Raw genomic sequence first — 14,068 nt, 5'->3', positions numbered from 1 at the left:
AACCCAGGGCTACAGTAGAAAACACTAAAAGTGCCACATAGTAAGACTGAACGTGGAAGCAGGTCATTGGAAAACAAGCTTATCAACCACACAGTCACAAATGTGCCAAATATATATATATATATATATATATATATATATATATACATATATATATATATATATATATATATATATATATATATATATATATATATATATATATATATATATATGTTTGTGTGTGTGTGAGTGTGTTTATACACAAAAACATACACAGAATTTCACTGAGACGCAGACATAGAGCTTAAGTTGTCAGTTGTTCACTTTTGTTATATATGTCAGTCTCCATGTCTCTAGTTAATAATCTGAATTGAACTCATCACTGATTTTTGTTATCATTACCATTAATCCCTGCATGAATACAAATAATTTTAGACACGGTATAGTTTTTTTTTTTCTTCGGCACTGTCTATGCACTACCTAACTTGCTTGCTTCACAAATTAATTAACTGTTGTTTTTCATTTGAATATATTTAATCCTATTAAATCTGTATGAAAGTTGGACTTGGAATGGTACCAAGCATTTTGCTTAAATACCAACAGCAGAAAGTCAATTATTGATGCCATTGAACAAAAACAAAGCCTGGCTCTAATTAATTAAAAACTTTTCTGTTAAGATATTATTTCTTGAATAATGATCAACTTAAACAGTAATGAGATACAGCTGCTGTTATGACTCTCATAACTGTACCTCTAATATATATTTTTCATTGTTGTTCTTGGAGTTGACCCTTTCCCTACCTATCTCCTCCCAGCCAGCCAGCTCAGTTGAGCTCTCCTTTGAAAGAAGATTGAATGAATATTCTAGTCATGGCCATTCTATTTGTATCATGAAATTATGAAATTAATATTTAATCCTTTAGCATTCAGACTACTCTGTCAAATGTAATGCATTTTAATACACATTGTTTTGAAGTAATCACGCATTACCTCATAGCTTTGAGATTTCAATGATGTGATTGTTCATTTTTAGAATGACATTGAATGGTAGCTTTGAGAGGCTGGCTCTGGTTAGTTTGAACATAAAACAGGTAGAATATTTGAGCCATATATGGCTGGTTTAAATGCTTAAGGTTTAAAAGAAATCTGAATGAGTGTTCAAGCTGCAGCTATTCTGTATTTTTTTTTTTTTAATGGAATTATAGAATTAACATTTAAGAATGTTCAGTACCTGTTTTTTTGGTATGTTTGTTGGGAATAATAGGAAGAGCTGGTGAAATCAGTTGTCTGTTGTAAGTGAGAATTGTAGCGTGGTTACTATCACTTGTTAAAGTAATATAGGAGCTAAGGTAGGGAGGTGTCTTAGGGGTCAATATCACAATTTTGTGTTTGTGTGTGTGTGTGTAGGAGAGTTTTCTGAAATAATTTATTTTGTACTCAGAACAAAGGAAGAAACTTTAAGAACAAACTTTCCCATCACCTTCCCATTATATGTCATCTACTTTATTCTCTGCCATCAGGACAACAACGACTACTACCACCACCACCACCACCACCACCACTGTTATCTTTCACCATTACCACAACTACCATAGTGATTCTCCTCTTTCTCCTCTACCACCACCACCAAAACCACCACTACCACCACCACCACCACTTGCTGTTGTTAGTAATGTTATCAGTTTTACAATGTTATATTATAATTGTTTGCAAATATTCTTTGATGTATCACACACTTCACCGTTATGTATGAATCATGTATAATGTATATATACTTATGTATGATGTGTATTTATGTGCGTGTGTTTGTGTTTGTGCATGTCTGTGTGTCTATGTGTATATGTATATATATGTTTATATGCGTGTGCGGATGTGTATGTGTGTATCAAAAAAAAGACACTGTGAGGTATGACATATAACGAAAGATCAGGCTGAATAGTGGATTCCACACATCGCTCCAGTATTCAATGCTTTATAGAACATACACATGTTTCATCAAAATGTCTCAGTAATTACGTAACAGGTATAGAAACATTATGCAATCTTGCCCTTCGATTAGACGTAGTGCAAGACTACATGTTTCTACAACTGTTATGTAATTATTAAAGGGATTTTGCTGAAATATGTGTATGTTCTGTAAAGCATTGAATATCATGCCTGTTTTCTGTAAGTTGTTATTATTTCTCTTTGTCATCATCATCATCATCATCATTGTTTAACATCCGTTTTCCATGCTGGCATGGGTTTGACGGTTTGACTGGGGACTGGCAAGCCAGGAGGCCACACCAGGCTCCAATCTGATATATATATATTAATAAAAGCCACATAAAAATCATGTGGAATTCAGCTACCTATGGTTTCCTGGCCAGAATATTAAATTTATGTCACCACTTCTCAAACTGTTAGTGTCAACATGATAGGTTAGCAAATCTGTATGAAGTGAGATTTAAGTGAGAATGTGTAGTTTGTAAAACACAAGAGATTATCAAAGGGAGATAATTTACTGAACAGTAAATAGAGCTAGGCTTTTACCAGAAGTGAAAATTTTGTAAACCGACTGCACAAAGGGCAAACAAACAGTAGGGAGGTTATTGCACTGATAGAAGAAGTTGAGATGTAGGGGTTATCAGTGTTTAGATGCCTGTGCATCAAGCCTGTTTGGAGGTTTATTTTTACTTCTCACTCAACATATTTTCTAAAGTGTGGACATGATGAGAAAATTTCACTCTTCATGTTTATACAGTCCCTGGTGGTTTGAGGTTTGTGTGTATGCCCAGGTGAAAGCTTAAATTCTTTGCTTCACAGAATATATATGGTGAATGTTAACAATTCCCAGTTAACAAATAGCTCTGTGCTTTCAAAGACATAGAATTTAAAAAATCCCTTATTTGAAAAAAATAGGTAAATGTTGGCTACAGGAGTAGCATCTGGATGTAAAGTGATACCTCAATAATGTATTTGTCTAACCCATGCTGGCATGGAAAAAACATGTAAAATGAATGAACAAATACCTACACACAAACAAACTCTCTCTCTCTCTCTCTCTCTCTCTCTCTCTCACACACACACACACACACACACAACTCTCCTCCTTATATTTAAATCAACTCATTGAAACCAAAGATTGTTAAACTGATTGATTCTGTATGTGAATATGTTTACTGTATTTTTTTATGTATCCTGTAGACAGTAAATATAATTCTTTGTTGTTAGTTTTGGTTCTAGGTGGTAGACCTTGTTTTGCATTTTTATATATGTTTGTGTTTGTATGTCTGTGTAAGTGTTTATATATAAAAGATGGAGGTGGATATAGCACAGAAGTAAGTTTAAGACATTTCAATTTAAGAAGGAATTTAATAAAAATGATTAAAAAAATCATATGAAGAAAATATTACTGGTTTCGATGATGAATCTCTTCGTATCAAATATCAGTAAAAATTTATAAAAATTTGAAGTAAAAACAGTTTATCTTCTGTTGCATTCATCTGACATTTTTTAAAACTCACACATATTTTGTAACTTGTCTCTGTAGTGTCCTCCCTCTCATTGTCTTCATGCCAGTAATAAAGAAATCATTATTTATTATTATGATGTCAAAGTGCACAAATGTTATTTGCTCTTCAAGGGCAGTGAGTTAAGAAACAAAGAGAGGAGTAACCGAATACCTTATTATATCCTTCTGCATTCTGGAGTCAACTTTGTGTTGTCTATGAATCCTTTGGAGTTCATACACAATACAAGCAATATACTGGAGGTTGATTAAATCCATTGTATCCTGGCCTTATTTGTATCCGAGCTTCAGTATAGGCTTGGGAGAACAGTAATCTCTTTTTATTCTCTGTAGGGGGTTGTCCCCTCCCTTTTCCGGGGATTCTATTTCTGTTACAGTTTCCTCTATTTATTAATTTTTTTGTGTAATCATCAATCCCTTCTTAGTAATGTTTTTGCTTGTAAACTCTTGTAGCAAATGAAGAGCTATTATTAGTTTCATTGTCATTAGACATATTTCATTAATGAAAAAGAAATATTTTACTTTGCTGTGATATCGTTTCAAGATATTTCAAAGTGACACAAGAAACTGATGCTGTCTTCCCACGCTCCTATACTTATTTGGTTCCTTTCATGCTAACTGAGCTAGTCATAACCTATTCTTTATTACTTTTTCCTTTGTGTGTCTTTTGCATTCAAAGTGTCTCCTAACAAGATATCAGACCAAAAACATGGGGGAACACTTGTTACCCCTAAGTAAATATTTTTTTTTTTTACATACCACTGTCTTAATAATTTCTTATTTGTTTTTTTTTAAGGTTTTGTTCATCTGTGATTATCATTACTATTATCATCAAGGCAGCGAGCTGGCAGAATCGTTAGCACACCATGCAAAATGCTTAGTGGCATTTCATCCGTGTTTATGTCCTGAGTTCAAATTATGCCGAGGTCAACTTTGCCTTTCATCCTTTCAAGGTTGATGAAATAAGTACCAGTTAAACATTGGGGTCGATGTGATCAACTAGTCCCATCCCCCAAATTTCAGGCCTTGTACCTGTAGTAGAAAGGATCATTATTATTACTACTACTACTACTATTACTTTTTGTTACTGCTTTATTTCATATAATCTGTTTCAAGCCTCACCCAGCGACCTCAAGTAACAGCAAGTTGGATGTTTTACTATGGGTGTTATTTATGATTAGCAATGATGTATTTTGTAGGGAAAAGAGACCAGATTTTGAGAACTAAGATGCTGTTAAATTTGTAATATTTTAATTTTTGAAAGGATTTTAAGAAAATCAGTTATTCTCAGGTTGACAATGTTTTCCTGAGGATGTGGGCAGAACTCACGAGAACAGTTTTTGTAGTTCTTATACCTTTTGGGTCTCCTGGTATTTGGACCATAATGTTTAAGAGTGTTGTTTGATATTATCCACAAAGCTGTGATGATCACATGTACAGTTGTTATTCTCAGATGCCACATTTCTACCAAGGTAGACAATAGCATTCATTAATGTGCTGATTATCATCTTCTTGATTAAATCAATAATGTCAGACTTTCTGAATTCAAATCCTACTGTGGTTGAGTTTACTTCTCATTTTTAAAGAGTTCATTCTTTAAAAATAAGTTCATTTTTAAAGAGTTCACTTTTTCTGTGAAGGAGATGCATTCTACTAATTAGGCATTTCATTTGTTGCCAATACCCACGATGTGAAGGACTGGGCTTGTGGCTGATGTTGTGCAGACATATTGAGGGTGTGATATCTTCAGCATTTCCTTTATGGTGTGCAGGTGTGGCTGCCATTTGTCAATCTCTCTTTTCCATAGTTCATTTCTTTCACTGAACTGCAGTCCTGGATCAAAGTATACACCAAAGCAGAGAGCCTGACATATACAGTACCATAAGGCACTCACAGCCCTCTGCCAGCCAGGCAATGCAGTCAATGGAAATTCCACTTTGGCATTTTGAAGAGGTTTAGTGGCAAGTAAGAGTGACAATGTTCTTGGAGAGACTGGGTGTTGACGAGAATCAACTGGCTGGTCTGTTCCAGATAACTTTTGGACTGGGGCTCATGGATAATTTCCACAAAATCTCTCATTTAGCAGTTCTAATGGGTGGCATTGCGAGTTTGAGATAAATTCTACAGGTTGTTAGCTGGGTCTGCTTGAGACATATACAAAGCAATGAAACTGTTCTGCATGCATTCTCTTAGTACCTGAACATTGCTGACTTGTGGAGTTATGTCGAACACCTGTTGTTATCTGTAAGATAGATTCTGCTGCTGGCCAAGCTCATTGCATAGATCATCGCACCACCTTCCTTTGCCTGGAAAGGAGAGAAAGTGTTTATTTGGTGGTTTTATCAAATGAAGTTACATATTGAACCAGAGAGAAATGGCTGAAGATAGACACATTCCTCTTTGGCCAGACCCTCGTCAACTTTTTCAAGTTTCAGTTGAAAAGAAAAGTGAGGGTGTAGAGGGAAGTTGTATCTTCCAGCAAATTTGTTGAAAGGTGAGTGAGAATAGCTAATGGTCTGAGTGAATGAGCCTGCTCTCTGCTCTGAGCATGTGCCTGTAGATTGAGGGAGGGGGATATGAAGAGGTACTTGCCTGAGTGGTCAGGGTGACCATAGTTTTGTTAGGTTTGCACAAGCAGCCCTCAGAAGTCTCCCCCACTTCTGGGGAATTAGTGACTATTAAAATTTTCTTGTTACCTCATTGTTTTTGTTGTAAGATTATGTACATGTACAAACTTTGTTGTGTTTTTCTTGTTTTTTTTCCAGTTGGTAGAAAAATTAACAATATAATGCTATCACAATGACTGGGGTGTGTCTTTGGCAAAGATGATTCCCAGTAATTCAATCCACCCAGATATAAATAGGTACAATGAGGATGTGTAATTCATTGCAATAAGCAATAGGGACATTATTATTGAGGAGTATTTTGTATGTTTGCGTTGCTATATTTAATCCTTCCATGGGTCTCGAAAAAGCAATAACAAAACAGTCTAGGGAATCCTTTTTTGAAGACAAAAGTCTCCCATAGTTGTACTAAGATTCAACATGCTGCTGCTATTATTATTATTATTATTATTATTAAATATTTTGTTTTTTTTATTTTGTTTTCTGTGACTATTTTGTTTGAAGCGTTTTATTTATTTTCCATTATTTATTTTTTGAAATCATATTGTAACTTGTTTGTCAAATTTGGTGATTTTGTTAAAAACAGAAATGAAATATGAAATAAAATAAAAACAATATAATGTCATTCTGTTTTTCATTTCCTGCATGCATCAATGTGTACAGTAAACATGGTTATATGGATATGTGCAGTATTCATGTGTTGGATATAAGCTGGTAGCCATCAGGTTTCTCTCTTATCGTACTTTCACTTTCAATACAGATTTCAAAATATTTAGACTTTACATGTCTGTTGTAAAGTCAGCGTTTTTTTAAAACTGAAATCCAGAATGTGAGGAAACTGATGAGGGCATGTGTTGGTAACTATAGGAATTTGTAGCTGGTTGTAAGTTTGGTTATCACAAGGAGTTGGAAAACCGTTATGTAGATTTGTAATCCATGGCAATTTATTGATAGTGACAAAAGTTTTATGTTTTAAACTTGATGTACTCTTACTGGGAAGCTTTAAAGTGGCAGTAACATATTTCTCATGCAGACAGATTTGTTTAAAAACTTAATGATTCTTACATTTATCTTATGATGACCTACTCTTCATACGTAGACCCACATGCATGCATACATACATAATGCATATATGCACAAACACACACACACACACACATATATATATATATATACACTCCTTGGCATATAGCCTTATTATGTATAAACTGAAGATAGGCGCGGGAGTGGCTGTGTGGTAAGTAGCTTGCTTACCAATCACATGGTTCCGGGTTCAGTCCCACTGCGTGGCACCTTGGGCAAGTGTCTTCTATTATAGCCTCGGGCCGACCAAAGCCTTGCGAGTGGATTTGGTAGACGGAAACTGAAAAAATCCCATCGTATATATGTATATGTATATATATATATGTGTGTTTGTGTGTCTGTGTTTGTCCCCCCAACATCGCTTGACAACCGATGCTGGTGTGTTTACGTCTCCGTAACTTAGTGGTTCGGCAAAAGAAACCGATAGAATAAGTACTAGGCTTACAAAGAATAACTCCTGGGGTTGATTTGTTTGACTAAAGGTGGTGCTCCAGCATGGCCACAGTCAAATGACTGAAACAAGTAAAAGAGTAAGAGTAAAAGAGTATGGGCAGGATAGAAGATGTAAGTAACTGGGAGGGTGTAACTTGTAAATGTAGTGATTGAAGTAATCACTTGATGGACCATCTTCTGTCTTCAGCTTGAAGTGAAATCTCTTCAAGTTGTCAACAGCATTATCATAAAACTGGTTGTGAAGTACAATGAAACATCAAGTTGGTATGCATTATATTTGTTTGTTTGTTTGTTTGTATATGTGTGTGCGTAGAAAAATTTTCTTGACTTGCTCTAAAATATTTTGCAATTATGAACCGAAGAGAAAACATTCTGCTAAAGAATTTCAGAAGGTGTAGAGGAAAAGTACCCAGGGGTTTACTTTGAATGAAAAGCAAATGTCAAGGTTTGTGTTAACATACTTAAGGTAGTGAGGTAAGATATTTTAGTTGAATAAAATATACATCTGTAGTGAAGAGAAGGAGTCATTGACTCACTGATCATTTGTGCTCCAGAAAATCAAATGAAGTAAATCTTTAGTCACTGTACTACCAAAACCAGCTTTTTTCTCTTCTGTATTGTTCACATACTCTTTATTATTAACTTTAATTGGTTCAAATTCCAGAAGTTGTCTACCCTGCTCCTCTTCACCAGAATTGGTCATTAAAATGATGATTCATACTATCTTGATTCACAATATTAATATTTTGGGATTTCATCAGTTTTACTACAGTTCAACCAAAGTTGTTCTCCTTAGCTCTCCTTCATTTGGTTTTTGTTGAGACTAAATTTCAAGCAGCACTCTAATATGTAGCTAACGTCTGTCTGTTCCTTGTGCATGCATACTTGTTGGATACTTGACACTTCAACATAGTTCAACGTGAATTTGTGATGAAACAGGAAGTATTTTCTGTGCTTGGGATTACACTGAAAATGGAGAACCAAACAAACATTTACAACACATCATGCTTTTTTCTTTATTTTAGAAAGAGCAAGAAAGCAACAGAAACTTGCTAGAAGATACGTGCTGTGTTTGGAGAGGATGCTGTTATGGAATGTGTGTGCCAAAAATGGTTTTTAAGATTTCAATCAGGAAATATTTTGGTTCAAGATACACCTTGCTCTGGCTGGCCAACTGAGATTGATGATGACAAAATAAAGGAGTTAGTCAGTACCAACGCCCATAATATTCATGATTACAGTTATTTTCCAAATATCCAAATTGAGAGTTGAAACTGCCTGAATTAACTTGAATGCATTCGCAGGCTCAATGTTTGGGTTCCACATCAATAGAATAAGGCTAACCTTTCCCAAATGATTATCATCTGCAATTTGTTGCAGAAATGTGAAGAAAACGATTTTGTTTTGAAGAGAAAGGTGACAGGGGATAAAAAAATTGATTGTCTGTTACAGCAGGAAGTGCAAAAGATCGTAGTGAAGTGCAACAAACCACCACAAACAACCTCCAAAGCAGGATTTCACCTTGAAGAAGGTTATGCTTTCAGTTTGGTGGGATTGAAAGGGTATTGATTTTAATGAGCTTTGCTCGACAGATAGGAGCATCAGTTCAGATGCATACTGTTCAGTTGAACAAATTAAATACAGTGACCCACCAGAAGCATTTAGGATTGAGGTTCATGAGGGACTGGACTAAGTATCATTAACAGCTGAAGTAATTATTGTTAAAAAGAGAACTAAGATCCATTAAGGACTGGAATACGGTTTACTAAGGGTTTGACTATAAAATTAGAGTAGAGCCAGGGTTCATAAAGGACTGAATTAAGATTTATTTAAGGCAGTGCTAAGGATCATAAACATTGGACTATGGTTCATTAAGGACTGGACTAAAATCACTAAACATTGGTCTAAAACTAATAAAAGACTCAATTAAGGCTAAGTATGACTAGACTAAGCTCATTAAGGATTGAACTGACACATTAAGGACTTGGCATACTCGTTAAGGGACAGGGTAAAAGTTTATTAAGGACTGGAGTAAAGCTTAGTAAACATTGAACTGGGCTAAGAATTATTAAGGCTCCATGCTAAGGTTTAGGATTGGTCTAAATTTCATTTCAGAATGATCTAAGGCTCATTAGACATATGCACGATTTTTTAAGGGCAGGACTGTGGCTAATTAAGTACTAGAAAAAGTTAATTTTGACTGTCTAAGGGAATGTCTGATAGAAGGGTTTCATAAATTCATTTAACTTGAAGAATTTTAAACGGGTTCAGCTGTTGAAGAACTTAGTAAGGACAATCATCTATTTAGTGTTAAGACAATAAGCTAATTAACTGATAATTAATGCAGCAAACAGGAAAAAAAAAACTTAATGACTAATATTGGTTTTGACATGTTGGCACAAGGACAGCACTTTTGGGGAAGGGACTAAGTTGATTAAATTGACCTCAGGGCTCAACTGGTACTTATTTTATTGCTCCCGAAAGGATGAAAGGCAGAATCAATCCTGGTGGCATTTGAACTCAAAACGTAAAGTCCAACGAAATGCTTGGCATTTTGTCCGTTATATTAACGATCCTGCCAGCTCGCCGCCTTACAGTTTAATAACTAATATTGAATTTAGATGAATCTGCTAGCTTTGTTTCATGAAACCTTCAGAGTTATTGCCCTTAGACTGCCTTGTATTTCTCCAACCTCACAATCTGTCAGTCGTGTAGGAATGTAGATCTTTGTTTTGTTTCAGTCATTAGACTGCGGCCATACTGAGGCACAGCCTTGATGGGCTCCGTGGAACAAATCAAAGGCAATTCTTTTTATTTCCGTTTTTAAGATTCGTACTTATTCTCTTCTCTCTTTTTGCAGAATCATTAGGTTATGGGGAATTAAACAAACCAACGACGGTTGTCAGGTGGTGGTGGTGGGGAGACAAACACATTAACAAAGACACACACTCACACACAGATATATACATTATATGCGACTGGCTTCTTTAAGTTACCGTCTACTAAGTCCATTCGCAAGGCTTTGGTCGGCTCAGGGTTATAGCAGAAGACACTTGCTCAAAGTATCACACAGTAAGATTGAACTTGGAATTATGTGGTTAGCAAGTAAACTTCTTACCACACAGCTACACCTGCATAAATGAATACTTTTAAAATGAAATATACCCTCCTTTTCTATACACGTATACAAGATTTGTGTTTTGTCCAGAATAAATTAAAATTAAGTTAACGAATATACTACCGATAGAAAAATTGTTATAGCACATTAACAAGTGAATCTCTACACATTAATCTGTTTGCTATAGCAGCTAAATGTGGAATTGACAAACCACAATCATGATTGGTCACTTCATCATCATCATCCTCATCATCTTCACATCATCACATCATCATTGGCATTGTTGTTATTGTTGCTGCCACTGCCACAGCTGCTGCTGCCACCACTGCCACCACTGCCACCACCGTCAATACACCTGCCACTGCTACCACCACCGCTGTGGCCGCCAGTCCCAACATCTCCTCCTACCACTATTTTCTTAGATTTTGCTTTTCAAGTATGGATTTTATTTGGAAAAAAAAATCATCAGAAATAAAGCAAATTATATGAATATACTGTATAAATATTATGTATAGATACAATATATAATGTAATATACATATGTGTGGTAAATAGCTTGCTTACCAACCACATGGTTCCGGGTTCAGTCCCACTGCGTGACACCTTGGGCAAGTGTCTTCTACTATAGCCTCGGGCCGACCAAAGCCTTGTGAATGGATTTGGTAGACGGAAACTGAAAGAAGCTTGTCGTATATATGTATATATATATATGTGTGTGTATATGGTTGTGTGTCTGTGTTTGTCCCCCCAACATCGCTTGACAACCGATGTGGGTGTGTTTGCATCCCCGTAACTTAGCAGTTCGGCAAAAGAGACCAATAGAATAAGTACTAGGCTTACAAAGAATAAGTCCTGGGGTTGAGTTGTTCGACTAAAGGCGGTGCTCCAGCATGGCCGCAGTCAAATGACTGAAACAAGTAAAAGAGTAAAAGAGATAAATAAATCAAATTACAAAAAAAGAAACAAAAACAAAACAAAACAATGAAATTTAAAGAAGAACAACAACAAAAGTATTAATATTTGGATTTATTTAAAACTTTACCACAAAGATTAACTATACATCATATTCTTTTACTCTGAAAGGAAGATTTGTCTGAATCTATAAAGTACATCTCTTTAGTGATGTAAAACAACCAGGTGTTACGATACACAAGAGTTTTACATATGTAACTGTTACCAGCTGGTATGATATACCATTTCAGCATGTTACCTGCACCTAAGTTATGGACTATTCCATTACATTAACCTTTATTTAGTAATGAAGAATTAGAATATTCTAACTCAGTGGTTCTTAACTGGGTCTGTATGATCCTTGAGGAATAGGTCCATGTATGATTTTGTTGTTAAAGTTTATGTGCAATAAATTGTTTATATTTTTACAATACACAAAATATTTTAACAATTTTTTAAAAATAATTTTTAACAATATTTAACTCTTTAGTATTTAAATGGGCCATATCCAGCCCAAATATCATACCTGTTTTAAGTTCAAACCTGCCAGATTTGGCCTCTCATACATCATCATCATCGTCGTCGTCGTTTAACGTCCGCTTTCCATGCTAGCATGGGTTGGACGATTTGACTGAGGACTGGTGAACCGGATGGCTGCACCAGGCTCCAATCTATTCTGGCAGAGTTTCTACAGCTGGATGCCCTTCCTAACACCAACAACTCTGAGAGTGTAGTGGGTGCTTTTACGTGCCACCGGCACGAGAGCCAGTCACGCGGTACTGGCAACAACCACACTCAAAATGGTGTTTTTTATGTGCCACCTGCACAGGAGCCAGTCCAGTGGCACAGGCAACGACCTTGCTCGAATGATTTTCTAACATGCCACCGGTACAAGTGCCAGGAAGGTGATGCTGGTAACGATCACGCTCAAATGGTGCTATTTACGTGCCACTAGCACGGAAGCCAGACAGCTGCTCGGACAGTGCTGTTAGTGCTCCACTGGCACATGTGCCAGTCATCGAATATGTTTCAATTACGATTTCGATTTCACTTGCCCCATACTCTATAATATCATTCTAAAGATAAACAGTAACATTCATAGAAATTTTGAAGTTATGAGATAATGCACAACTAAGCATTATTTGAATAACTAAGCATTATATTTGACATAGTAATTTGAATGCTAAAGGGTTAATCATAAAAATACAATAGGATTTTTTTTAAATGTGGGAGTCCTGTCAAATAGAATAGGAATCGAAAGGGGTCCATAGGTAAAAAAAGGCTGGGAGCCAGTTCAACCATATACCAATATTCTGACATTAAAATCATAAAAATTTTAATCAAACTGTTTAATTTTAATTATCATGTAATCCTAGTTTAGGATTGTAGTTTAATTTTCTATGATAAACTTCCAGTCGCAGGAGTGGCTGTGTGGTAAGTAGCTTGCTTACCAATCACATGGTTCCGGGTTCATTCCCACTGCGTGGCACCTTGGGCAAGTGCCTTCTACTATAGCCTCGGGCCAACCAAAGCCTTGTGAGTGGATTTGGTAGACGGAAACTGAAAGAAGCCCGTCGTATATATGTATATATATATATATATATATATATATATATATATATATATATATATATATATATATATATATATGTATGTATGTGTGTGTATATGTTTGTGTGTCTGTGTTTGTCCCCCCAACATCGCTTGACAACCGATGCTGGTGTGTTTACGTCCCCGTAACTTAGCGGTTAGGCAAAAGAGACTGATAGTATAAGTACTAGGCTTCCAAAGAATAAGTCCTGGGGTCAATTTGCTCGACTAAAGGCGGTGCTCCAGCATGGCCACAGTCAAATGACTGAAACAAGTAAAAGAGTAAAAGAGTAAAGAGAGAGAGGTTATTTTGAGTGTATCTTTCTTTTGTGTAACTATTTTGCTTTTATTTGAAGTGTGTTGTTATGGAAATATCTTAGCGAGTCTGGCAGTTTGTGTTGGTTGTAACTTCGGGGATTAAGATCTACTGTGATGAGGAAGATGAAAACTGTGAGTTGAAGAGGAAGAAAACATGCAAGATGGAGTAGGGATGGGATAATGGAAAGATGGAAATGAAAGAGGGTGTTTGATAGATAGGTGGATAGATAGAGAGGGAGATAGGGAGAAAGAGAGGTAGAGAGACGGAGAGAGTATGTGAGAGAGAAAGAGATGGGGAAAGAGAAGGAGAGAGAGGGATAGAGATTAAGAGGGTGTGAGAGAAAGGGTGAGAGACAGTGAGAGATAAAGAGAGAGTGAGAGTAGGGAGATTGTGAGAGAGAGAGAGACGAAGAGAGACTGAAAGTGGGAGAGAGAAAG

This window comes from Octopus bimaculoides, chromosome 9 (genome assembly GCF_046866305.1).
Source record: "Octopus bimaculoides isolate indiv1 chromosome 9, ASM4686630v1, whole genome shotgun sequence".
Lineage (NCBI taxonomy): Eukaryota > Metazoa > Mollusca > Cephalopoda > Octopoda > Octopodidae > Octopus > Octopus bimaculoides.
Note: the sequence above shows the minus strand (reverse complement) of the source record.